Source organism: Aquarana catesbeiana, linkage group LG05 (assembly GCF_042186555.1).
Source record: "Aquarana catesbeiana isolate 2022-GZ linkage group LG05, ASM4218655v1, whole genome shotgun sequence".
Classification (NCBI taxonomy): domain Eukaryota; kingdom Metazoa; phylum Chordata; class Amphibia; order Anura; family Ranidae; genus Aquarana; species Aquarana catesbeiana.
In genome coordinates this window covers 296,801,908-296,827,258 of record NC_133328.1, presented here as the reverse complement: position 1 = coordinate 296,827,258, position 25,351 = coordinate 296,801,908, and positions in this window count along the sequence as shown.

Below are 25,351 nucleotides of genomic sequence, written 5' to 3'. Positions count from 1 at the left end.
CCCAACAGACATCCTCATTATCGGGATTTATTTTGTGTAAATCCACAGGACACCTATACCACCTAGCTAAGATTTTATAATTTCTTTCCTGATGTTTGGCAGATATTGAAAGTTTATGGGTTACAATCATTGCCTTTTCCCATGTTTCTCTGGGGAATTCCATGCCTGGCTCTATCTCCCATTTCTTGATATAAGGTACCTCTTGTCCTTTATTTTCTGAAATCAAATATTTATAAACCTTAGATAATGTGTGGGTAGGTCTATGTTCCTGTAAAAGAATTTTTTCCAGAGTTGTTAGGGGTCTATCTATTACAGCCTCCTTTATTAGAGATGAGATATACCTTTGGAGTAGCCCATACTGCATCCATTTTTTTTTGTGTTCCATACCCATAGCCTCTAATGGGAGGAGTCTATTCTCTTCCAATATGCCGCCAGTACTTTTAAATGATTTTATTTCCTTTAGAAATGTCATTGTGCTTTCGGACTGTTCTAAACACGGGAAACATGCGCCACTTTACAGGCATACTGTAGATACCCCAGGTACGAAATTTAAGGGAATATTTCACTTTTATTGTTTCACTTTAAGCATTATTAAAAGCACTGCTCCCGAAAAAACTTAGGTTTTTAAAACTTTTTTTTTGCATTGATACATGTCCCCTGGGGCAGGACCCAGGTCCCCAAACACTTTTTATGACAATAACTTGCATATAAGCCTTTAAAATTAGCACTTTTGATTATTTATGTTGGTGTCCCATAGACTTTAACGGTGTTCGCGTGTTTGAACACATTTTTTGCCCGTTCGCATGCTCTTCTGCGAAACGAACCGGGGGTGTTTGGCTCATCCCTAATTATTAGTTTATGGTATAGCAAGTGCTATCTAAAATTGATTGATTATTGGTTAACCCTTTTTGACATAACAGATAGCAGCTACACTGTTAGGATTAAGTTCACCTTAAGTTCACTACCCTGTTCTGTTTTCTGCAGCTCCAGTGTCCACCAGCAGGTGTCTCCAAGGAGCCAGCAGGCTTGGGTAATCAGGCAAATTAGTGTTCCGCTGCCGGGGGGCTTCTTGAGGCTTCTCCTCCCTTCCCCGCGCGTGACGTTCCTTCCTTGCTGCCTGTTGTTCCTGATTGCCTGATCCAGCCTGCACGCCTCTGCCCTGTTCCTGCTTTAGTTTCCAGCTTTGATCCCCTCTGCCTTGCTCCCGCCTCCCTCTGCTGAGTACCCAATTGTGATCCCCCCTTTCTTGCATCCCTGTATACCCCTGTCATTACATTGTATATGTTTGTATTTATTCAGTAGTTTGGTCCTTTAGTTACCTTGTCAGTAGTTAGGTTTGTTAGTAGTTCTTGTTCATTGGGGGTTTGTTTCTTGTTTGTCGGTTGGGGTTGTTCATGTTTGTTGTTTGCGGTGTGTTACACTGTAAATAAATACCACTTTAATATACAGTATCTCACAAAAGTGAGTACACCCCTCACATTTTTGTAAATATTTTATTCTACCTTTTCATGTGACAATACTGAAGAAATGACACTTTGCTACAATGTAAAGTAGTGAGTGTACAGCTTGTATAACAGTGTAAATTTGCTGTCCCCTCAAAATACCTCAACACACAGCCATTAATGTCTGGCAACAAAAGTGAGTACACCCCAATGTGAAAATGTCCAAATTGGGCCCAAAGTGTCAATATTTTGTGTGGCCACAATTATTTTCCAGCACTGCCTTAATCCTTGTGCATTGAGTTCACCAGAGTTGCCACTGGAGTCCTCTTCCACTCCTCCATGACGACATCATGGAGTTGGTGGATGTTGGAGACCTTGCGCTTCTCCACCTTCCGTTTGAGGATGCCCCACAGATGCTCAATAGGGTTTAGGTCTGGAGACATGCTTGGCCAGTCCATCACCTTTACCCTCAGCTTCTTTAGCAAGGCAGTGGTCATCTTGGAGGTGTGTTTGGGGTCATTATCATGTTGGAATACTGCCCTGCGGCCCAGTCTCCGAAGAGAGGGGATCATGCTCTGCTTCAGTATGTCACAGTACATGTTGGCATTCATGGTTCCCTCAATAAACTGTAGCTCCCCAGTGCCAGCAGCACTCATGCAGCCTCAGACCATGACACTCCCACCACCATGCTTGACTGTAGGACTGTAGGCAAGACACACTTGTCTCTGTACTCCTCACCTGGTTTCCGCCACACACGCTTGACACCATCTGAACCAAATAAGTTTATCTTGGTTTCATCAGACCACAGGACATGGTTCCAGTAATCTATGTCCTTAGTCTGCTTGTCTTCAGCAAACTGTTTGCGGGCTTTCTTGTGCATCATCTTTAGAAGAGGCTTCTTTCTGCGATGACAGCCATGCAGATCAATTTGATGCAGTGTGCGGCGTATGCTCTGAGCACTGACAGGCTGACCATCCACCCCTTCAACCTCTGCAGCAATGCTGGCAGCACTCATACGTCTATTTCTCAAAGACAGCCTCTGGATATGACACTGAGAACGTGCACTCAATTTCTTTGGTCGACCATTGCGAGGCCTGTCCTGAGTGGAACCTGTCCTGTTAAACTGCTGTATGGTCTTGGCCACCGTGCTGCAGCTCAGTTTCAGGGTCTTGGCAATCTTCTTATAGCCTAGGCCATCTTTATGTAGAGCAACAATTCTTTTTTTCAGATCTTCAGAGAGTTCTTTGCCATGAGGTGCCATGCTGAACTTCCAGTGACCAGTATGAGAGAGTGAGAGCGATAACACCAAATTTAACACACCTGTTCCTCATTCACCTGAGACCTTGTAACACTAATGAGTCACATGACACCGGGGAGGGAAGATAGCTAATTGGGCCCAATTTGGACATTTTCACTTGTCACTTTTGTTACCAGCGGTTTAGACATTAATGGCTGTGTGTTGAGTTATTTTGAGGGGACAGCAAATTTACATTGTTATACAAGCTGTACACTCACTACTTTACATTGTAGCAAAGTGTCATTTCTATAGTGTTGTCGCTTGAAAAGATAGAATAAAATATTTACAAAAATGTGAGGGGTGTACTCACTTTTGTGAGATACTGTATATCCTTTGTTTGGTCTCAGTTCCCTTCTGTAGCTACTGTACATGTCTGGTCTCTTTAGCGCTGATTCCTGACATACACATAATATCATTATCTAGTGTTTGTTTTTTGACAGCATTTCTGAATTTTTAATCATTGTTCATAGACCCATTCCACACTATAAAAGGTTCCTTTCTAGAAGAGCCATTTGCAGTGTGATATTGGAGTGAAGATAGATAGAATAGGGCTCTGTTCATTGCTACTAGCAAGTTAGCGTGCTATAGTGTGCTATTGTGAGTGTAGATTGTCGGTTGAGTGTAAATATAGTGATAGTGCAGTGTCAGTGTAGTGCGTCCGTGCAGTTTTACTGCAGTATATTGAAATGTGTCAGTGTAGTGCATCCGTGCAGTTTTACTGCAGTACATTGAAGTGTGTCAGTTTAGTGCGTCTGTGCAGTTTTACTGCAGTATATTGAAGTGTATTGGTTCAATGCGTCCGTGCAGTTTTACTGTAGTGTATTGTAGTGCGTCAGTGCAGTTTTACTGCAGTATATCCAAATGCGTCATTGCAGTTTTACTGCAGTATATTAAAGTGCGTCAGTGCAGTTTTACTGCAGTATATCGAAGTGCGTCATTGCAGTTTTACTGCAGTATATTAAAGTGCGTCAGTGCAATTTTACTTCAGTATATTGTAGTGCATCAGTGTAGTTTTACTGCAGTATATTGAAGTTGGTCAGTTCAGTTTTACTGCAGTATATCGAAGTGCATCGGCCGAGCATGTGACCTGTCCAGAGTGCGGGCGGTGCGGAGTCGGTGCACACAGCCTGCCGTGCGAGCTGAGGAGACACCGAGCTACCGACCGCTGGAGTGATGCACCATTGCTGGTTGGATACCTGGATTCAAGGTCCTATATGTGACTGGTTTGCCTGCCATCTGCCACGTTACATAGAGGGATGCTTCTATACCTACTGTCCATCCGGTCTCTGGTTTATTTACGAGCCTGTTGAGCTTGCTATCTGGTAAACGTGCATTTTAGGTGGTGAAGGATCACTGCGAGGGGTGTTTTTCCATTTTCTACCTTTCCACATTGATCCCTATTAAGAGCTATCAGGGGACTCTTCCCATTTCCCTAGAAGATTCTCTGGTTTTCTGGTCTATGGACTTTGCCACATAATTACAATTTATTATTACCCACTTTTTGGTTTTGGCACTATTGATTTGTATGCACCTGTTATTAACCAGATAATATTTGGATTTTTTGTGTCATGTTTTCTATTCATAATCCCATGTATACATTCATATTCATATTTGGTGTTTTTTTCACATTCATTTTATTTGTTTGATTTTCACACATACATCATTGAGGTTATAGCGCAGTTTTTTCTCTGTTTTCTCTGTATATCGAAGTGTGTCATTGCAGTTTTACTGCAGTATATTAAAGTGCATCAGTGCAGTTTCACTGCAGTATATTGTAGCGCATCAGTGAAGTTTTACTGCAGTATATTGTAGTGCATCAGTGTAGTTTTACTGCAGTATTTAGAAGTGTGTCAGTTCAGTTTTACTGCATTATATTGAAGTGTGTCAGTGCATTTTTACTGCAGTAGATTGTAGTGCATTAGTGCAATTTTAATGCAGTATATTGAAGTGCAGCAGTGCAGTTTTACTGCAGTTTATTGTAGTATGTCAGTGCAGTTATACTGCAGTATATTGATGTTCGTCAGTGCCATTTTACAGCAGTATATTGTATTGCATCCTCAGGCAGGGCACCATTTTCTCTGTTTAATGATGTTGCTCGTGCTATCCAGCCATGGCATGCAGAGGAGGTGGTGGACTGGCTTACTAAACAATCCTCATCCTCCCCATCCTCTATCATTCAAGCAGAGACTAGTGCACACCACAGCTGCCAGAACAGCTTATTATGCCTCCTTGTCCACAGCTACTACTGTGATAGCCCCAGCATCATGCATGGATGAGTCAGCTGAGTTATTTGAACACAGCATCAGCCACTTGCACCTTGATGATGTACAGGCATCACTTGATTCTGATGTTGGTTCTGACTCTGTGGTTGAGGAAAGTAGGGGCATGAGCCTACAGAGAGGGGAGAAGACCGATAGACAAAAAAATTGTCGGTCATGTTTCCCCAGCCGCAGCGTATTGCCAAACTTTGGTGCTGGATAGAGCAGAGGAGGAAAGTGAGGGTTAGGCACAACCCCAAAGAGAAAGGATGTCCTCCAGAGGCAGCTATCATGGAAGAGTGAAGAGCAGCCACCATATTCCATCAGATTGTGGAGCTGTTAATTCCTGGCCCACTTCCCACAGCTCAGGTGTCTGGGATTTTTTAAAACATTTGCAGCCGAATGCACTGTAGTAATTTACAAACTTTGATTCAAGCAGATCAAGCATAGCAAAAACACCAGCCATTTGGGTACCACATGCTTGACAAGGCATTTAACCTCCCACCATTTAGCTCATTGGTAAGAGCACCTGAAAGTCACACAAAAGGGAATCAATTCTTCTCCTCCTCCCTTTTCACCTTTCAGGTCTACCCCCGCTATATCCCATGACCTCTCCGCAGCCTCCACTGACAGGGATGATGATATAGCGAAGGGAGTTACAGGTCATTGCAGCATGACTGCAAAATTCTCCGCCCCAGCTGCTGCAGTGAAAAAAAAATACAGTCACTGCCACCCACATGCCCAGCATCTAAATTCCAGCTTGTCTAAGCTGCTGGCTTTACAACTCCTGCCATTCCATCTGGTGGAATCCACCCCCTTCCATGAATTTTTAGAATGTGCTGTCCAACAATGGCAGGTTACCAGTCACTATTTTCTTTGTCCGTAAGGCCATGCCAGCTCTGTACCACTATGTGGAAGGTAATGTTGTGGCATCGTTGAGCAAGTCAGTCAGCCGCAAGGTCAACTTTACTGCTGACTCGTGGTCCAGCAAGCATGGTCAGGGACGCTATATTTATATTCACAGCACACTGGATAACTCTGCTTACAACTAGGAAGGATGCAGGACAGGGCTCAGTGCTGGAGCTTCTTTTGCCACCATGTCCTAATACAGCTGGTGGTAATAATGCGAGTTTTGTCAGCTCCACCCAGTCCTCCATGCTCTCCTCTGCTCAATTATCCTATGAACCACCAGTACCCACTAAGCGTTCAAGGGGCTATTCAACAAGTCAGGCTAAAAGATGCCATGTGGTGCTTCAGCTGGTCTGTCTAGGGGACAAGTGGCACACCAAAGCAGAGATTCTTTCAGCTCTGCAGAGGCAGGCCTAGAGGTGGTTCACGCCATGCCAGCTTGAGCCAGGAATGGTGGTGTGCGATAATGGCACTAACCTTCTGTCCACCCTTTGACATGGAAAGTTGACAAATGTGCCATGCCTGGCACATGTCTTCATTTTGGTGGTGCAGCATTTCTCAAACCGGTACCCAGTGTTGCAAGGTCTTCTAAAGCAGGTCAGAAAGGTCTGTAGCCATTTCAGGCGGTCATACACAGTTGGCTGAAATTCTGCGGGAATTCCACCTGCCCGTAAACTGGCTGATTTGTGACATGCCCACCAGGTGGAACTCAACTTTGGCAATGCTGCAGTGGCTGCACATGCGGCAGAGGGCCATCAACGAATACCTGCGTGAGTATGACACACCGCCAATGGCTGCTGATAAAGGAAGTCTGCACTGTACTGTCACCATTTGAGGAGGCGACAAGGATGGTGAGCTGTGAGAATGCATGCATCAGTGACACAATCCCTCTTGTGTTCCTGCTGGAGCAGACTCTGCTTGGCATTATAGACAGGGCACTCCAGGCAGAGCAGTGGGAGGAAGAGGAGGGCTTAATTTCCTCTCAAGGCCCCCTTTATGCAGACACAATTCTTGCTATGCCACAGAACACACAAGAGGAGAGGGTGGAGGAGGATTCTGGTAGTTTTGGAGGCATTGAAGCAGAGGAAAACATATGTATGTCAAATCTTAAGAGATGGTTTTCCGTCCCCGGAACCCCTGGGATTAGTACGTGGCTGGGAGGAGGCAGTTCCTGATACTGTTATCCTCGGTGACCATGAGGACTCTGCTTCTCATGCCTTCGCAAACTTGTGGTGCATGGCCTCCCTTATTCTTCAAAGGCTGCGAAAGGACCTGAGAATTCAGGTCAAGGAGAAGGATTATTATTGGTTGGCAACCCTCCTTGACCACCGTTACAAGGGGAAAGTCTCAAAACTAATCCTGTTCCCACAGAGGGAGCAGAGGATGAAATATCTTGAGGACACCTTAAAGAGGAGTTTATGTAACGCCTTTCCAGGCTCTGGTCTCATGGAAAAGCTACCTTTGAGGCTTCTGTTGATCAAAGGAGGAGCGGTGGAAAAGGGGGCCGCCTCAGTGATGCATTTCAAAAAATGTTTAGTCCTCAGCGCCCAGGGCTGTCAGCTTCCACATCCCATCAGCAGCGTCTGCATCATATGGTGGAGAATATCTAGGGGCGAAAGCAGACATTGAAAGCTTTCCGGTTGATGATCCACTGGGTTACTGGGTTCTGAGAATAGACCACTGAACAGAACTTGTCCAGTATGCAATTGAGCTGTTGGGCAGAGCATGTCTGTCCACAGACTCTGTTGACTGGCTGACATTTATCAAAATGAATCATTCCTGGATTAGCAGCAGCTATCAAGCCCCTGATGCTGATGTCGACGATTAAGTATTTTGGGGATGTGGAATCTCTGCAAGACTATCTAGGCTAGGTTTGTGGGTGTTGATTTTACCTGGAATAAATTTTTTTTCAGTATAGGTTTCATGGGCACAATGAACACCCAAGGACCAATTTTTCTGCACCTGTTTGACAAGTACATATAATGTAAATTTTTTACAGAAAGGCCAATTCTTTTTTTCATCAAGAGTATCTTTATAGGGTTATGGTGTGTAGGCACCACCAAAACTCAAAGCCCAAATTTTCCGCCACTGTTTGACCGGCATATAATTTAAATATTTTACTGCAAAGCCAATTCTTGCTTTCATCAACAGTACCTCTATTGGGTTACGGTGTTATGAAGTTACATAGCAACATAGTTAGACAGGTTAAAAAAGACACAAGTCTATCACGTTCAACCAATAAAAGAAAGAAAAAAAAAACAACCATACAACCCCATATACACAATCCTATACCCACAGTTGATCTAGAAAAAGGCGAAAAACTCCAGCAAAGCATGAATTCTCTACAGCAGGGGAAAAAAATCCTTCTTGATTCCCCGAGCAGCAATCGGATATTACCTGGATCATCTTTACCTATAAATGTTAGTACCAATTATATTATGTACATTTTTTAACCACTTAAGCAAAAAAAAACATTTTTTTTTGCTAGAAAATTACTTAGAACCCCCAAACATTATACATTTTTTTTAACACCCTAGAGAATAAAATGGCGGCTGTTGCAATACTTTCTGTCACACCGTATTTGCGCAGCGGTCTTACGAGCGCACTTTTTTGGGAAAAAATACACTTTTTGGAATTTAAAAATAAGACAACAGTAAAGTTAGCCCAATTGTTTTAATATTGTGAAAGATAATGTTACGCTGAGTAAATTGATACCCAACATGTCACACTTCAAAATTGCGCCTGCTCGTGGAATGGCGACAAACTTTTACCTTTAAAAATCTCCATAGGCAACATTTTAAAAATTCTACAGGTTGCATGTTTTAAGTTACAGAGGAGGTCTAGAGCTAGAATTATTGCTCTCGCTCTACCGATCGAGGCGATACCTCACGTGTATTGTTTGAACACTGTTTTCATATGCAGGCACTACTCACATATGCGTTCACTTCTGCACGTGAGCTCGCGGAGACAGGGCATGTTTAAAAATTTTATTTCTTCTTATTTATTTTATTTTTTATTTTTAGACTGTTCTTTAAAAAAAAATGTGTCACTTTTATTCCTATTACAAGGAATATAAACATCCCTTGTAATAGAAAAAAAGCATGACAGGACCTCTTGAATATGAGATCTGGGGTCAAAAAGACCTCACATCTCATATTTACACCAAAATGCAACAAAAAAATGGTCCTTTAAGAGCTATGGGCGGAAGTAACGTTTTGACGTCGCTTCCACCCTGCAATGGTATGGAGACCAGTGGGGGCCATCTTTCCCTCACTCGTCTCCATACCCAGGAAGGAGAAGGATCCGATCACCTTTGCTGCTACCGACAGCTCCGGTAAGCGGCGGAGGGCACCGGAGAGTAGGGGGGCCCTCTCCCGCTGTCGATAAAAGTGATCTTGCGGCAAATTGGCCACAGAGACCACTATTATCGGAAACCGGATTGCCCGCTGAAGAAGAGGATACCAGGGTTATGGCAGCTAGCTGCTGCCATAACAAAGATATCCCTCTCCAAAGTGAGGACATATAGTGGCGTGCAGCGGTCCGGGAGTGGTTAAAGCAATCTACTGAGCTGGCCAGAATCACATCTGAAGAGAGTCGATTCCAAATTTTCACAGCTCTTACTGTGAAGAAACCTTTCCATATTTGGAGACAAAATCTCTTTTCATCCAGACATAAAGAGTGCCCCCTTGTCCTCTGTGATGTCCTTAAAGTGAATAACTCAACACCAAGTTCACTATATGGACCCCTTATGTATTTGTACATGTCGATCATATCCCCCCTAATCTGCTATTCTCAGTTGAGAATAAACTGAGTTCCTCTAATCCTTCCTTATAGCTGAGATCCTCTATGCCTCTTATCAGTTTGGTTACCCTTCTCTGCATTTTCTCCAGTTCCACAATATCCTTTTTGAGAACTGGTGCCCAAAACTGAACTTCATATTCCAGATGAGGTCTTACTAATGATTTGTACAGGGGCACAATGATATCTCTCTCTCTGCAGTCCATGCCTCTCTTAATACAAGAAAGGATTTTGCTTGCTTTGGAAACCGCAGCTTGGCATTGCATGCTATAATTAAGCTTATGATCTACCAAAACCCCAAGATCCTCCTTTTCCACTATGGATTCCACCAGTTTTACTCATCCTAGTATGTATGATGCATGCATATTCCTATGCCTTGTGCACACAATCGGAGTTTCCGCCAACAAAACCGTGGAATTTTGTCCGAAGGGCATTGGCTCAAACTTGTCTTGCATACACAAGGTCACACAAATGTTGGCCAACAATTACGAACGCGGTGACATACTAGACGCACTACATGTTTTTTCAGCTCTTTAGCACCACCCTTTGGGCTCCTTCTGCTAATTTCGTGTTAGTAGAAGTTTAGGGAGTGTTGCTTTGCGCTTTTCTTTTCGTGTTTTTCATTTCGTGCTTTTCAGTTCGTTTCTGAACAGCCGTTCGTCAACCAGACATGTTGCGGAATCGGAGGAGATAACGTGTCTTTTATTACTGGCCTTGGAGTTATTGCTTTGACATTTTTTTTTGGTTGAATAATGATTTGATTTGGCATATTTTTTAGAACTAGATGTGTACCTCAAAATGGGATTTTAAGGGCAATGCAGAAATTGGCAGTGTTGAATTATAGTTAAAAAGAAGTTTATTGATACAAAAACAAATAGGATATACATGAACATACACATTGATCTAGTTAAGAATAATTATAAAAACATCAGATATATGGAAACATATGATGCATCCTACTGCTAGTTACAAGTACCACCCCCGATAGGTGTGAGGGCGTCCTGATAGCAGATTTCCAACGCGTTTCAACTTATTGTAAGGATAAAGTCTTCCTCAGGGAGGGACTGCATCACATTCTAAAATTTTAAGTAACAGCATGATTATTGGTATATACTTAAATATTTGTTTGTTACCTATATCTACAGAAATCGCATTACAACAGAAAAGTATTATATGCGACTTACATTTGCGACTACAGAAATCGCATTACAACAGAAAAGTATTATATGCGACTTACATTTGCATTTAACTGTGAAAAATCGCTTTCCCAGTGCTGGCAGGGGTCCTAACATGTGATTGTCAATGCTGCTCAAATATCCTCTACAGGATGGCCTGGTATATTGTGAAGAAACCAGTATTTGGCAGTCGTGATAATTAAACAACTGAAAAACATGAAGGTATAAGGGAAATGCTAAGAAATTGAACATCAAAAAGGTCAAAGAATGGAAATAATGGTGATTCGTAGGGGAAATAAGGTTCCCCAGGGCCATCATAGAGTAAAAGAGATCAAATACCTTAAATTGATTGTGTCAGGTGTATTGTTCCAAGTGGCAGGGAGCTCTGGTCCTGGAGTACCTCTCTGTAACAAAGCCAGTTGTGGAATGCTGCCTGTGGCCATCCCTGGCGTCCTAATATATGGGGTGTGGGCGTGGCTAAGTAATGGGTGTAGCCCTATTCTAGGTAGAATCTCACATTCATTGGTGGTGCAGTGGAGGGGGTGCGACTTCAATTGGCTGCTGTCACTGTTTAGAGGAAGCACCTTTGTACAATGTATTGAGGGGAAACGTCCAGAAGCTTCCCTGTTGTCTTGGTAGCAGACGCTTGGACCTCCTCCAAAAAAAAAAAAAAAAAAAAAAAAAAAAAATTCCTTTTCTCCTCCCCGTGACGTGAAGCCTATTGCTTACACGTAGCCCATGTAGTATGGGCTCGGGGTGAGGCGGGGAGAGAGGTGCGTCTGGTTGCCGGGGCAATGTGCATATGACGTTGGGGTCACATGGCCCCGACGTCAGTTCCTAAAAGAGGGAGGGGCGCCGTGTGACTCCACAGCGCTATTGAGCAGTCTTATCCATGTTAAACCGGGCATCGGGGCATAGTAGCCCCGCTGTCTGAAAAAAAAAAAAAGTATCAGACTATGCACAGCGGTGTATGGGGTACTGTTCTATGCTGATGTCATAGATGTCACCAAGATATACAGTGACAAGTATGACAAAAAGTAGCAGGTCTATACTCCCTCATTAGAGATGGAAAAAGGAAGGAAGAAAAATTGTATAAAAGAATTGCAAAGAATTGTTTGAAATGGGGATAGTACTGATGAAATATGAAATATATATAATAAGAGAATGTGAAGGGAGATTTTTATTCTTAAATATGCCCAAACCTCTTTATGATGATTGTACTGTCATTGAGCGAATGGCAGAACATCAAAATTAGGGCTTATAACCACCGACACAGTAGGAAATCCCGGGGCATCAAAATAAGATCTGACGCCTTCGGGGTATTCGGGCCATGATGTTGCGTCATGGCCCCCCCCCTGTGCCGGGTAGGGATAGTGGGCAGAATGGCAACGGTATCATTGGCCCTTTGTTTCAGCACTGAGAGGCGGATTCATATGGCACAGTCGCATGAAAAAAATGCATCTGCAGAAATAACAACAATTAACATAATACTGTATAAAGAATAGTTACACAAAAGAGATTACAGTAATTACAGTAAATAAGTTTAGTTAGAAAAACTCTCCTATATAGTTTCTGACTGGGTAGGGTGTAGAGCAGGGGTCTCAAACTGGTGGCCCTCCAGCTGTTGCAGAACTACAATTCCCATGAGACATTGCAAGGCTGACAGTTACAAGCATGAGTCCCATAGGCAAAGGAATGATGGTACTTGTAGTTCTGCAACAGCTGGAGGGCCACCAGTTTGAGACCCCTGGTGTAGAGTCTTAGCAGTTTAAGACATATGATCATCAATGGGGAGATAGTGGGCCTATGGTGTTGTGGAGGGAGCCCTCTGTTTCTCCGCAAGGGGTACTGGAATAGAACTCCAGTTCTAGAAAAGCAGAGGTGCAAGAGAACAAAGAAGGTGAGATAAAAATTATGTTAATCCGTTTTCCCCGAGCTGAAGCCCTCCAAGAAGGGTCTGAAACTTTCGGTTTCATTTAGGCCTGGGGGGGTAGTGGCCCTAAGGTACCTTATCCAGCGCATTTCACGCTGGAGGAGGACCTTGTTCCAGTCCCCCCCCCTGAGTGGCAAATGAATCCTATCAAGGACTGTGAAGTTCACCGAGGGTAATCGGTAATTGTGATATCTGGCAACATGCCTTCCCAAAGGCAGATACAAGTTGCCGATTTGCATACTTTGCATATATTTGTCGACACGTTTTCTAAATTCCTGTCTTGTTTTGCCCACGTAGAAGGCACCACACTGGCACTGCATGAGGTATACCACACCCTGCGTCTTGCAATTGGCAAAATGACGCAGGGAAAAACTTTCCCCATTAGGCAGTGCCAGTGTGGTCCTCCTACCGATGACTGGACATTGGGCACAGGAACCACATGGGTATGTACCCCATGTTTTACAGGGGTCCTTTTTTGCCGTGCCCTTGTATTCACTTTGGATGAGTGCATTTCCTATTGAGCCAGGTTTTCTATAGGTGATTTGGGGTTTAGGACCAATTAGTCCTTTCAGGATTGGATCATCTGTAAGGATGGACCAATATTTGGAGATAATTTTATTAATTTTAAAATGCTCATTAGAAAATCTCACAATAATCCTTGTAGTGTCGTCTTCTTTGGTTGGTTTCTTTGAGAAGATTAAATCCCTTCTATTGGTTTGCTTAACTCGGTTGAACGCTTTTTTTAAAGAGGATTTGGAGTAGCCTCTGTTCATGAGCCTAATGGTAAGTTTGTCCGCTTCGTGTTGAAAGTCTTCGTTGTTACTGCAGTTTCTTTTAAGGCGGAGAAACTGGCTATAGGGAATGGATCTTTTCAGAGGTTCCGGGTGAAAGCTGTTTGCATGCAACAGGGTGTTGCCAGCAGTCTCCTTTCTGTAAAGTTTACTTGATAGTCCGCCCTCAGAGTTTTTAAAGATGGTAATGTCCAGGAAATTTACTTCATGGGTATCCGAGGTCATAGTGAAAAACAGGTTAAAAGCATTGTTGTTCATCAGCTTTAGACAGTCCCTCAATAATTCAGGGGGGCCGTCCCAGATGATGAAGAGATCGTCTATGTACCTCTGCCACATACATATGTGGCGAGTGTACACAGATGCTGCCTCCCCCCGTAGGAACTCCCTCTCCCACTCCCCCAGGCACAGGTTGGCATAGGAGGGTGCGCAGCACGTCCCCATAGCCACTCCCTGCACCTGGAGGTAGTGGGAGCCCTTGAAAAGGAAGGTGTTGTGTCTGAGGATGTAGTCCAGCATAGTTAGAATGAATGCATTGAATTTCCAGTCTGTTGTTGCTCTTTGTTGTAGGACACGTTCAATTGCAGCTATGCCTAAGTGGTGTGGGATACTATTATACAGCGATTCCACATCCACTGTAACAAGTAGAGCTGAACTGGGAATGGATATTCCATTGAGGATTTGCAATAGATGTATGGTATCCCTTGTATACGATGGAAGTTCCATTACATGGGGTCTCAGGTATTGATCTATTATTTGGCTGATCCCCTCTGTGATGGAACCATTCCCGGAAATGATAGGTCTCCCTGGTGGGTCATTTAGTTTTTTATGCCCAAACCTCTTTATGATGATTGTACTGTCATTCGCTCAATGACAGTACAATCATCATAAAGAGGTTTGGGCATATTTAAGAATAAAAATCTCCCTTCACATTCTCTTATTATATATATTTCATATTTCATCAGTACTATCCCCATTTCAAACAATTCTTTGCAATTCTTTTATACAATTTTTCTTCCTTCCTTTTTCCATCTCTAATGAGGGAGTATAGACCTGCTACTTTTTGTCATACTTGTCACTGTATATCTTGGTGACATCTATGACATCAGCATAGAACAGTACCCCATACACCGCTGTGCATAGTCTGATACTTTTTTTTTTTTTTTTTCAGACAGCGGGCCTACTATGCCCCGATGCCCGGTTTAACATGGATAAGACTGCTCAATAGCACTGTGGAGTCACACGGCGCCCCTCCCTCTTTTAGGAACTGACGTCGGGGCCATGTGACCCCAACGTCATATGCACATTGCCCCGGCAACCAGACGCACCTCTCTCCCCGCCTCACCCCGAGCCCATACTACATGGGCTACGTGTAAGCAATAGGCTTCACGTCACGGGGAGGAGAAAAGGAATTTTTTTTTTTTTTTTTTTTTTTGGAGGAGGTCCAAGCGTCTGCTACCTAGACAACAGGGAAGCTTCTGGACGCTTCTCCTCAATACATTGTACAAAGGTGCTTCCTCTAAACAGTGACAGCAGCCAATTGAAGTCGCACCCCCTCCACTGCACCACCAATGAATGTGAGATTCTACCTAGAATAGGGCTACGCCCATTACTTAGCCACGCCCACACCCCATATATTAGGACGCCAGGGATGGCCACAGGCAGCATTCCACAACTGGCTTTGTTACAGAGAGGTACTCCAGGACCAGAGCTCCCTGCCACTTGGAACAATACACCTGACACAATCAATTTAAGGTATTTGATCTCTTTTACTCTATGATGGCCCTGGGGAACCTTATTTCCCCTACGAATCACCATTATTTCCATTCTTTGACCTTTTTGATGTTCAATTTCTTAGCATTTCCCTTATACCTTCATGTTTTTCAGTTGTTTAATTATCACGACTGCCAAATACTGGTTTCTTCACAATATACCAGGCCATCCCGTAGAGGATATTTGAGCAGCATTGACAATCACGTGTTAGGACCCCTGCCAGCACTGGGAAAGCGATTTTTCACAGTTAAATGCAAATGTAAGTCGCATATAATACTTTTCTGTTGTAATGCGATTTCTGTAGTCGCAAATGTAAGTCGCATATAATACTTTTCTGTTGTAATGCGATTTCTGTAGATATAGGTAACAAACAAATATTTAAGTATATACCAATAATCATGCTGTTACTTAAAATTTTAGAATGTGATGCAGTCCCTCCCTGAGGAAGACTTTATCCTTACAATAAGTTGAAACGCGTTGGAAATCTGCTATCAGGACGCCATCACACCTATCGGGGGTGGTACTTGTAACTAGCAGTAGGATGCATCATATGTTTCCATATATCTGATGTTTTTATAATTATTCTTAACTAGATCAATGTGTATGTTCATGTATATCCTATTCGTTTTTGTATCAATAAACTTCTTTTTAACTATAATTCAACACTGCCAATTTCTGCATTGCCCTTAAAATCCCATTTTGAGGTACACATCTAGTTCTAAAAATTACAAGGGATGCTGGCAATGACACGGCCAACCCTCATACATTTATGTAAATGATTTGGCATATTTTCTATATTTTTGGATGCATAGAATGCACTTTTTGGTTAAGTTGTAATTTTTTTTTTTTTAATGCACAATAAAAAAAATGTGGAGGTTAATACTTGGCTATGTGTTTCACTTCAAATGACAGTTTGGGAGTAGGCAATTACATTTTAAAAAATACTATGTAAAATTGACAAGGGACACAACATAGTTGTATCTTTGATCTTATAAACTAGGGGGTAATGGTGTTGTGGTAACTTGCACAAATAAAAAAAAAACATAATAATATTATTCTTGATATCACTTAGAAAAAAAAAGTCCTTGAAAATTTGTTTGCAATAACTCCATCAGTTTTACCAGCAAAGCAGCTTCATTATTATCCCATTAGAAGAAGAGAATTGTGCACTGCATTTGGAGATTTCATAATTTGCCATGTCACAAATGTTAATTCTCCATTACAAACGCTAGTTTTCAAGACCGACCGCTTCTGCTTCCAAGCATGCGTGTTTGTACTTTGTACTTTTGTCCGACGGACTTGTGTACACACAATCAGAAAATCCGACAACAAACATTTGTTGGCGGAAAATTTGAAGACATGCTAGCCAACATTTGTTGGCAGAAAGTCCGACAACAATTGTCCAATGGAGCATACACACGGTCGGGTTTTCCACCAATAGCCTGACATCCAACATTTCCCGTCGGAAAATCCAATCATGTGTATGGGGCTTTAGCCTTCAAGTGCATAACTTTACATTTATCAACATTAAACCTCAAAGAAGAAGAATCATTAACCACTACTCTCTGAATTCTGTCTTTTAGCCAGTTTTCTATTCATTTACAAACTGATCTTTCCAAGCATGTAGACTTTACCTTACCCATTAGCCATGTGTGGGGAACTGTGTCAAACGCTTTTGCTAAATTCAAGTATACTACTGTATGTGCACAGCCACCCCTCTGTCCAAGGTTTTACATACCTCTTCATAAAATGAAATTAGGTTTGTTTGACAACTGTTTTTCATTAATCCATGCTGTCTGTTGCATAAAATATTTTTTCCCAGCAAGAACTCATCTATGTTTTTTTTTTTATTAAAGTCTCCAGTATTTTCCCGACTATAGAAGTTAAACTAACAGGTATATAGTTACTTGGTAAGGACTTTGAAACCTTTTAAATATAGGCACCGCATTTGCCCTACGCCAGTCCAGTGGTACTATTTCAGTCAATAATGGTTCCCTAAAAATTACAAACAATGGCTTTGAAATGATAGAGCTCAATTCTTTTAGGATCTGTGGGTGGATTCCATCTGGTCCTGGTGGTGCCAGCTGGTAAAGGTTTATCCACGTTTATTCTGTCTAAATATTTCTGAACCATATAACTTTTGAGCCATTGTGGATCATTTGGGGCTGTGTCAATACCATCTCCATTATGGACATGAGCTCCTTTGTATACACAGAGCTGAAGAAAGTATTTAATAAATTTGCCTTCTCTTTGTCCCCAGTCACTCCAGATTATTTTGTAAAGGGCCTACATGCTCAGGCCTGACCTTTTTACTATTAATATATTTGAAGAATTTTGGGGGGTTTGTCCTACTATCTCTTGCAATCTGTTGTTCGTTTTTTATTTTTGCGTCCTTGATTTCATTTTTACATATTCTGTTATATTCTTTGTAACAATTAAACAATGATAATGTTCCTTAATTTTTATATTTTTTAAAAGTTCTTTTCTTATTATTTATAGCCATTTTAGCTTTGGCCGTGAGCCACATTTTATTTTTAGCCTTTTAAACGTATTGCCCATGGCAATATACTTTGCAGTGAGTTCGCATACAGTCTTTTTGAGGAATTCCCATTTCTGTTCTGTGTCCATTGATGCCAATATTCCCTACCAGTCTTAGTCTTGGAGAGCACCTCTCATCCTTGGAAAATTTGCTCTCTTAAAGTTAAGTGTTTTTATATTTCCCCTGTGTTGCTTAAAGCTAACATTAAGCCCTGGTTCACACTGAAGCATTTTGACATGCGATTTGACATGTCAAATCGCATTTCAAATCAGAGGCAATTGCCGTCAATGACACCGTCCTAATGGGTGCGACACTGCATCTGTCCATTAATACATGTCCGATCGCTGGGAGGAGAACTGGCTCCCATTTAACCCCCCATTGATGCGGCTCTACACTCACCCTCAGCTAATTTCCACTTGTCAAATCCGAGCAGGAGAGTGGAAATTTTGAGGGCTGTTATAGGCAATCATAAGGATTTTTTGGTTTGGATAGATTGAGGAATAGAACTTCTGCCAACATGTTAACGCTGTTTGTGTTCCTTTTTTGGCAGATTGCCTCTCATTTAGAGCAGAAAGTGAGGGAAAATGTTTTCAATTCCTTTGTTTAACCACTTCAGCCCCGGGGGATTTGGCTGCCCAAGGACCGGGCCATTTTTTGCGATTTGGCACTGCGTCGCTTTAACTGACAATTGCTCAGTCGTGCGACATGGCTCCCAAACAAAATTGACGTCCTTTTTTTCCCACAAATAGAGCTTTCTTTTGGTGGTATTTGAACACCTCTGCGTTTTTTATTTTTCGCGCTATAAACAAAATTAGAACGACAATTTAAAAAAAAAACAATATTTTTTACTTTTTGCTATAATAAATATCCCCAAAAAATATATAAAAAAAAAATTTTAATGGCATTTTTATAAATTTTTTTTTTCCTAGTAATGGCGACGATCAGCAATTTTTATTATGACTGTGACATTATGGCGGACACATCGTACACTTTTGGCGCCATTTTGGGACCATTGACATTTATACAGCGATTAGTGTTATACAAATCCACTTATTCCTGTGTAAATATGACTGGCAGTGAAGGGGTTAACCAGTAGGGGGCGGGGAAGGAGTTAAGTGTGTCCTAGGGATGTGCTCTAACTGTAGGGGGGATGGGCTACGTGTGACATGACACTGATCACCGCTCCCGATCACAGGGAGCTATGATCAGTGTCCTGTCACTAAGAAGAATGGGGAAATGATTGTTTACATTAGCATTTCCCTGTTCTTCCTCTCCGTGAGACGATCGCGGGACTCCCAGCGGACATCGAGTCCGCTGGACCCGAGCATCAGCACCCACGCTGTGCAGCGGGCGCGCGCGCTTCCGGCGGCGCGTGCCTGCTATCCAGACCCCACGAGATCACGTACATTAATGTGATTTTGCACAGGGGAGCCAACCTGCCGCAGTAAAACAGCGGCGGCTGATCCGGAAGCAGTTAAAGAGTGATGATGTCATCCATCCAGTCATTGAGCAGCCTGGGACATGAAGCATCTACTAAGATAGTGAGGCAGTCTTCCCATTGACACAAAAAATGAGGCAGTTTTAAAACTGTCACCAATGTCACCAATGTTGGGGCCGTCTTTCCACTGACACTAACAATGTTGAATGTATATGTTACATAGTCCTGACTACTACACCCTATATAAGAAAAACAATGGGGGTAAATAATGATTGTTGGGAATCAATCCAATGTCTCTACTACAGTTCAGTGTTCAGTTCTCTAACCAAAATGCATATATGAAAAAAAGAAATTTGCCTTCAGAGGGTGTAAAGCTCCCAACCAGGGCAAAGAAGTGGTTAATTGGACAGAAATGAGACTTGTTGGAATGTACAACACTTGTGTTTATCAAATATCATTAAAAGGAATAATTCTTGTTAGGCACATGGTGTTGCAAAGAAAATACATAAACAAAACTATTAGAGCCCTTGCACACTGGGGCGGGGGGCGGCGTCGGCGGTAAAACGCCGCTATTATTAGCGGCGTTTTACCGTCGGTATGCGGCCGCTAGCGGGGCGGTTTTACCCCCCGCTAGCGGCCGAGAAAGGGTTAAATACCACCGCAAAGCGCCTCTGCAGAGGCGCATTGCCGGCGGTATAGCCGCGCCGTCCCATTGATTTCAATGGGCAGGAGCGGTAAAGGAGCGGTATACACACCGCTCCTTCACCGCTCCGAAGATGCTGCTGGCAGGACTTTTTTTACCGTCCTGCCAGCGCATCGCTCCAGTGTGCAAGCCCTCGGGGCTTTCACACTGGGATGACAGCAGCGGCACTTTCGGGGCGGTTTGCAGGCGCTATTATTAGCGCAATAGCGCCTGCAAACCGCCCCAGTGTGCAAGGGCTCTTATAATAATATTTTTCTTTATATATTTTCCTACTACACCCTATAAACTGTTCTGTTTGTTACTCCTGGCCACTGCACTCTATATATTATGTCTTGATCCCTAACCTCTGCATATTACATACTGCTGACTAAAATGTTTACTGTCACCAAATTATGATTGCAAAGTAGTCCCCGACTATGTATTTTAATGAAGTTCTCCTTTAAGGTAGACACAGTGTTATGTCTAATTTCCGTGTGCAGAAAAGCATATGGAATTTAATTTTTATTCCTAAACTACTCATCTCATGTCTTGAGGTATTTTAGGATCCTAGCCATGTCCCTGTAAAGAGCAATTACATTTGTGCCTTAAGCAGAATTTATCAAATAATGAGGATTTTGAACCACAGATTGAACTACAGAATAAATTATTGGTAGATATACTTCTGGATAGAGGCTTCACCAAAAATGTTGAAAAAAGGAGATAAAAAATTGTACCAGAGCTCCCGAGATAACCTATATTGGGGGGGGGGGGGGGGTGCTGAAATGAAAAATAAGTCAAGTACTCCTATTTTTTCCCACTGTACTTTATGCAGCAGTGCTTTTGTGACAGTGTTATAAGATTTCAGAACCTGGGATTTTTTTTAGTGGCTAAAATGTTATTATCATTCATTGTTAAAAAGAGAATGTGCCAAGTTTATCCATATAAAAGTTCAACACAAAAAAGTTAGATGAGCATAATGTGCAGTGCTACTACAGTCAATCACCATGGACATTTGGATTTTTGTAAAAAAAAAAAGTTTATAGTATCTATACACACAGTAAGCTTGTTGACTCAACACCTGTTACAAATGGAGAACTAAAGTCACAGGGTATTACCGTATATACTCGAGTATAAGTCGAATTTTTCAGCCCTTTTTTTTGGGCTGAAAGTGTCCCCTTCGACTTATACTCGAGCCACCGCCGTCTGTCTGCATGATCAGCGTGTCATGCAGGCAGACGGCAGCCGGCGTGTGATGATAGTGTTCGGCGGCTATTCCAGCATTCAAAAGCCGCGCCTCCTGCTCGTCTGTGATAGGCTGAACAGCTGTCAGTGTACAGCCTATCACGGACATTCTCTCATTCTCGTCCGTGGTATGAGAATGAGAGAATTTCCGTGATAGGCAGTCAGCGGTCAGCCTATCACAGACGAGGAGGAGGCGTGGCTTTTGAACTGTGGAATGGCCGCTGAACACTATCATCACACGCCTGCCGCCGTTTGAGGATGGAGATCGCCACAGGGAGGCCGGAGATCGCCACAGGGAGGCTGGAGATCGCCACAGGGAGGCTGCACAGGACACAGGTAGGCTGCACATTCACACAGGACACATGCACACAGGACATGTACAGGACACATGCACACAGGGACACAGGAACACAGGGACACAGGACACATGTACAGGACACACATGTACAGGACACAGGACACATGCACAGGGTACAGGTAGGCTGCACAGGACACAGGGAGGCAGGCAGCTGCAGATGGGCATTGTTGACCCTCTGCATTTCTCACCCTCGTCTTATACTCGGGTCAATAAATTTTACCCAGTTTTTTGTGGTAAATTAGGGACCTCGACTTATACTCGGAACGACTTATACTCGTGTATATACGGTACCTTGAAATGTAAATTTAAAAAACAAGTCCCTAAATGGGACTACGGTAGTTCTGTACTACAAAAATAACTATCAAAAACAAATTATATATATAGAAACATGGTGGATTTACTAAAGTTTACTGTTTTCACTACAAAAAAAAATTTAAACCATTTCTTTACAACTATATGTTTGTCCTTATAACTCTCTTCAATTATGTCCAAGAAAAGGCATTTATTACTAGGGATGGGCTTAAAGTGATTGTAAGCGATCACCTTGTAAAACAGCCCATTCAGTTTAAAATGGAAATGAAAGGCAAAACATTTGTGTATAGATTAAAAAAACATCATAAATACCCTTTTTCCCTTTTTTTATAAGTGATTACATGCCCTCTGTTCCCTCTGTTCTCAGATGCATCCCTCCTAGGGGGAGGAGAAAGAAGCAACAGCAAACTGGTCTTTCCTGTGAGAGGTTGTTCGGGGGGAGGTGTCAGGACAAGTCTGATCATTGGAGGAGAGCTCACTGAGTTCCCAGAATAGCTTGGGAACTGACTAAAGAAAAGCAGAGGGACTGGCAGAGATTTCACACAAAGGAAGCAATACAAAGAGAACAGGATACTTTTTCATACACGTGCATGGTATAGCAGTCACATTTCAGGAATATGAAATGTTGGGGTAACAAACACTTTTACTCTTCCTGTCTGTCTCCATGATGATAAAAGGCATGTAATATATTTCTCCATAAAAGTAAAGCCGTGTTTTTTGTATCTAAGAAGCTTCCATAGCATGATTTCAATACTCAGCTAATAGGTTATGGGCCCAGGCACCCAGCACACCCAGTAGCAAAGCTAGCAAGCCCAGCAGCACACAGGCACTGGAAAAAGAGAATTCTGCAAGACAGTGAGTACAATGAGTCTGTAAATACTGTATTCAAGCAGCTGAAAGATGGCAAGTGGTTCAGATGTGAAGTTTGCAATTGCAAAGCTGAACAATGCCAATTACCAGCTGTGGAAGTTCAAGCTAGAAGTGCTTTTGAACAAGGATGACTTGTGGCAAGTGCTGAATACAGACAGACCCACAAATGAAGAGAAGGAGGACTGGGACAGGAAGTACAGACAGGCAAGAGCAACGATAAGCTTACTTGTGGAAGATGACCAGCTTATCCACATAAGAACAGAGAAAACAGCCAAAGGCATGTGGACTTCATTACAAAAGCTGCATGAGCATTTAAGTCTAAACAGCAAACTGCTTTTGCTAAGAAAATTGTACAAGATGAGACTACAAGAAGGCCAGCAAATGTGTGACCATGTGAATGCTATGCTAGAGATCATAGAGCAACTGCGTGTCATTGGAGAGGACTTCAAAGATAACCATATTGTTGCCCTGCTCCTCTGCAGCCCTCCAGAGACATATACTGCTCTTATTAACGCTTTAGAAACCAGACCCGAGTAGGAACTAACGCTTGACTATGTCAAAGGGAGAATGAATATGACAGAAGGAAAGAAAAGGAAAGAAAATACATATTGGGATGACAAAGCTCATAAGATGTATAAAGGCATAAAGCTCAACAAAGAAAGCAGAGCCTGTTTTCGCTGTAAAAAGACCGGTCACTTAAAAAAGGACTGTTCTATCTGGAAAGCTGAGCAGCGAAAGCTAGAGCTATCCACAAAAGAAAAAGTCAAAGAAATCACAAAGGAAACTACAAACACATCATGGAGTGGTACCTTTAAAGTGACACAAAGCAGAAAGCCACACGGTTGGTGCATAGACTCAGGAGCGGCAAGCTACAGGACTAGCAATGAGACCTTCTTCACAAACACTGATTACAGTGCAAAAGATGTTTTCCTAGCAAACGGGAGAAGCATCACTGCAGAAGGTAGAGGGCAGGGCTTCCTGAACTGCATTACACCACAAGGAGGCAAGCAGAGTATCCTTGTAAAGAAAGTGCTGTATGTTCCAGAACTAGAAGGCAGCCTTCTATCAGTGAAAAGTCTTGCAAACAATGGTCTCACAGTTAAGTTCCAGGGTGATGAATGCACAATTCACAATAATAAGCGATTCCTCGCAAAAGGAAAACTAGACGATCACCTATACGGACTCATCACCACAGACCAGCAAGCCAATATAGTCTCTAATGACATACACAACAAATGTATTCACTTATGGCACAGGTGGCTGGGGCACAGAAGTCCAGAAGCTATACAGGACATTTTAAAAAGAGGTTTATCAGAAGATTTGACAATAGCACCTTGCAAAGTGCTCATGAAATGCAAGTGCTGTATTGAAGCAAAAGTCACACGTGCTCCCCTTCCACAGGTGTCTCAAAGAAAAACTACGCATCCCCTGCAAATCATACACAGTGAAGTATGCAGTCCAATGAAAACTCCCACTTCACGAGGGAACAGATATCTACTGACTCTCTTTGATGATTATTCTAGGTACACAACTACTTACCTGATGAAACACAAGAATGAAACATCAGAGGGAAACTTAAAGGGTTCATTGCCATGTGTATCAACAAATTCCAACAGAAACCAGGAATAATATGCACCGACAATGGAGGAGAATACATAAGCAAAGAAGTGGCCTCATACCTGAAGAGATAAGGAATATCAGACAACCACACCATACATTCCTGAAGAAAGTGGTGTAGCAGAAAGGAAAAATCGCATTCTTATAGAAATGACCAGGTGCATGTTGTCGGATGCCAACCTACATCACAAGTACTGGGGAGAAGCAGTCATGACTGCAACCTACCTACAGAACAGACTACACTCAAGAGCCATTAAAAGTACTTAATTAGAAAGTTGGTATGGATCAAAGCCTAGCATAGGGCACATCAGAGTGTTTGGATGTAAAGCATATGTCCATATTCCAAGTGAAAAGCGATCCAAGCTGGAGAACAGAGCCATAGAGGGCATTCTTGTAGGCTATAGTGAGCAAACTAAGGGTTACAGAATCCTACACCCAAAGACAAAGTGACAATAAGCTGTAGTGTTTACTTTGATGAGAAAAACAAAAAAATCCCCGTGCTAACATAAAAACCCCCCCCAAAAAGCTGCAGTTCAACTGTGGGATATGCACAACAAACAACAAAAACAAAGAAAAAACTGCGCTAATTTTGATTGAAAAGTGCATAAAACCTCAATATATGCAAATATCACAAAAACATCAGATCACATCAAATAATGCATGCATATTGACAAAGTCCGTGGGTGAAAGAAAGGAGAAAAAGGTCTAGTGAAAGGATGGGAAGAATCCCCCAACAATTCTCCGTGGAAGTCTGATGGAAATGGAAAATATAATACACCATACACCGTGATCCTCCACCACCAGATGGCAAACGCAAACAGGCACGTCTCAGGATTGCATCCAGATTGGACAGCTAGCACTGACACACTCCTCCAGATATCTCAGTGGATGGTAAGCGTCTCAAGCGTGTAAAGGCTGGA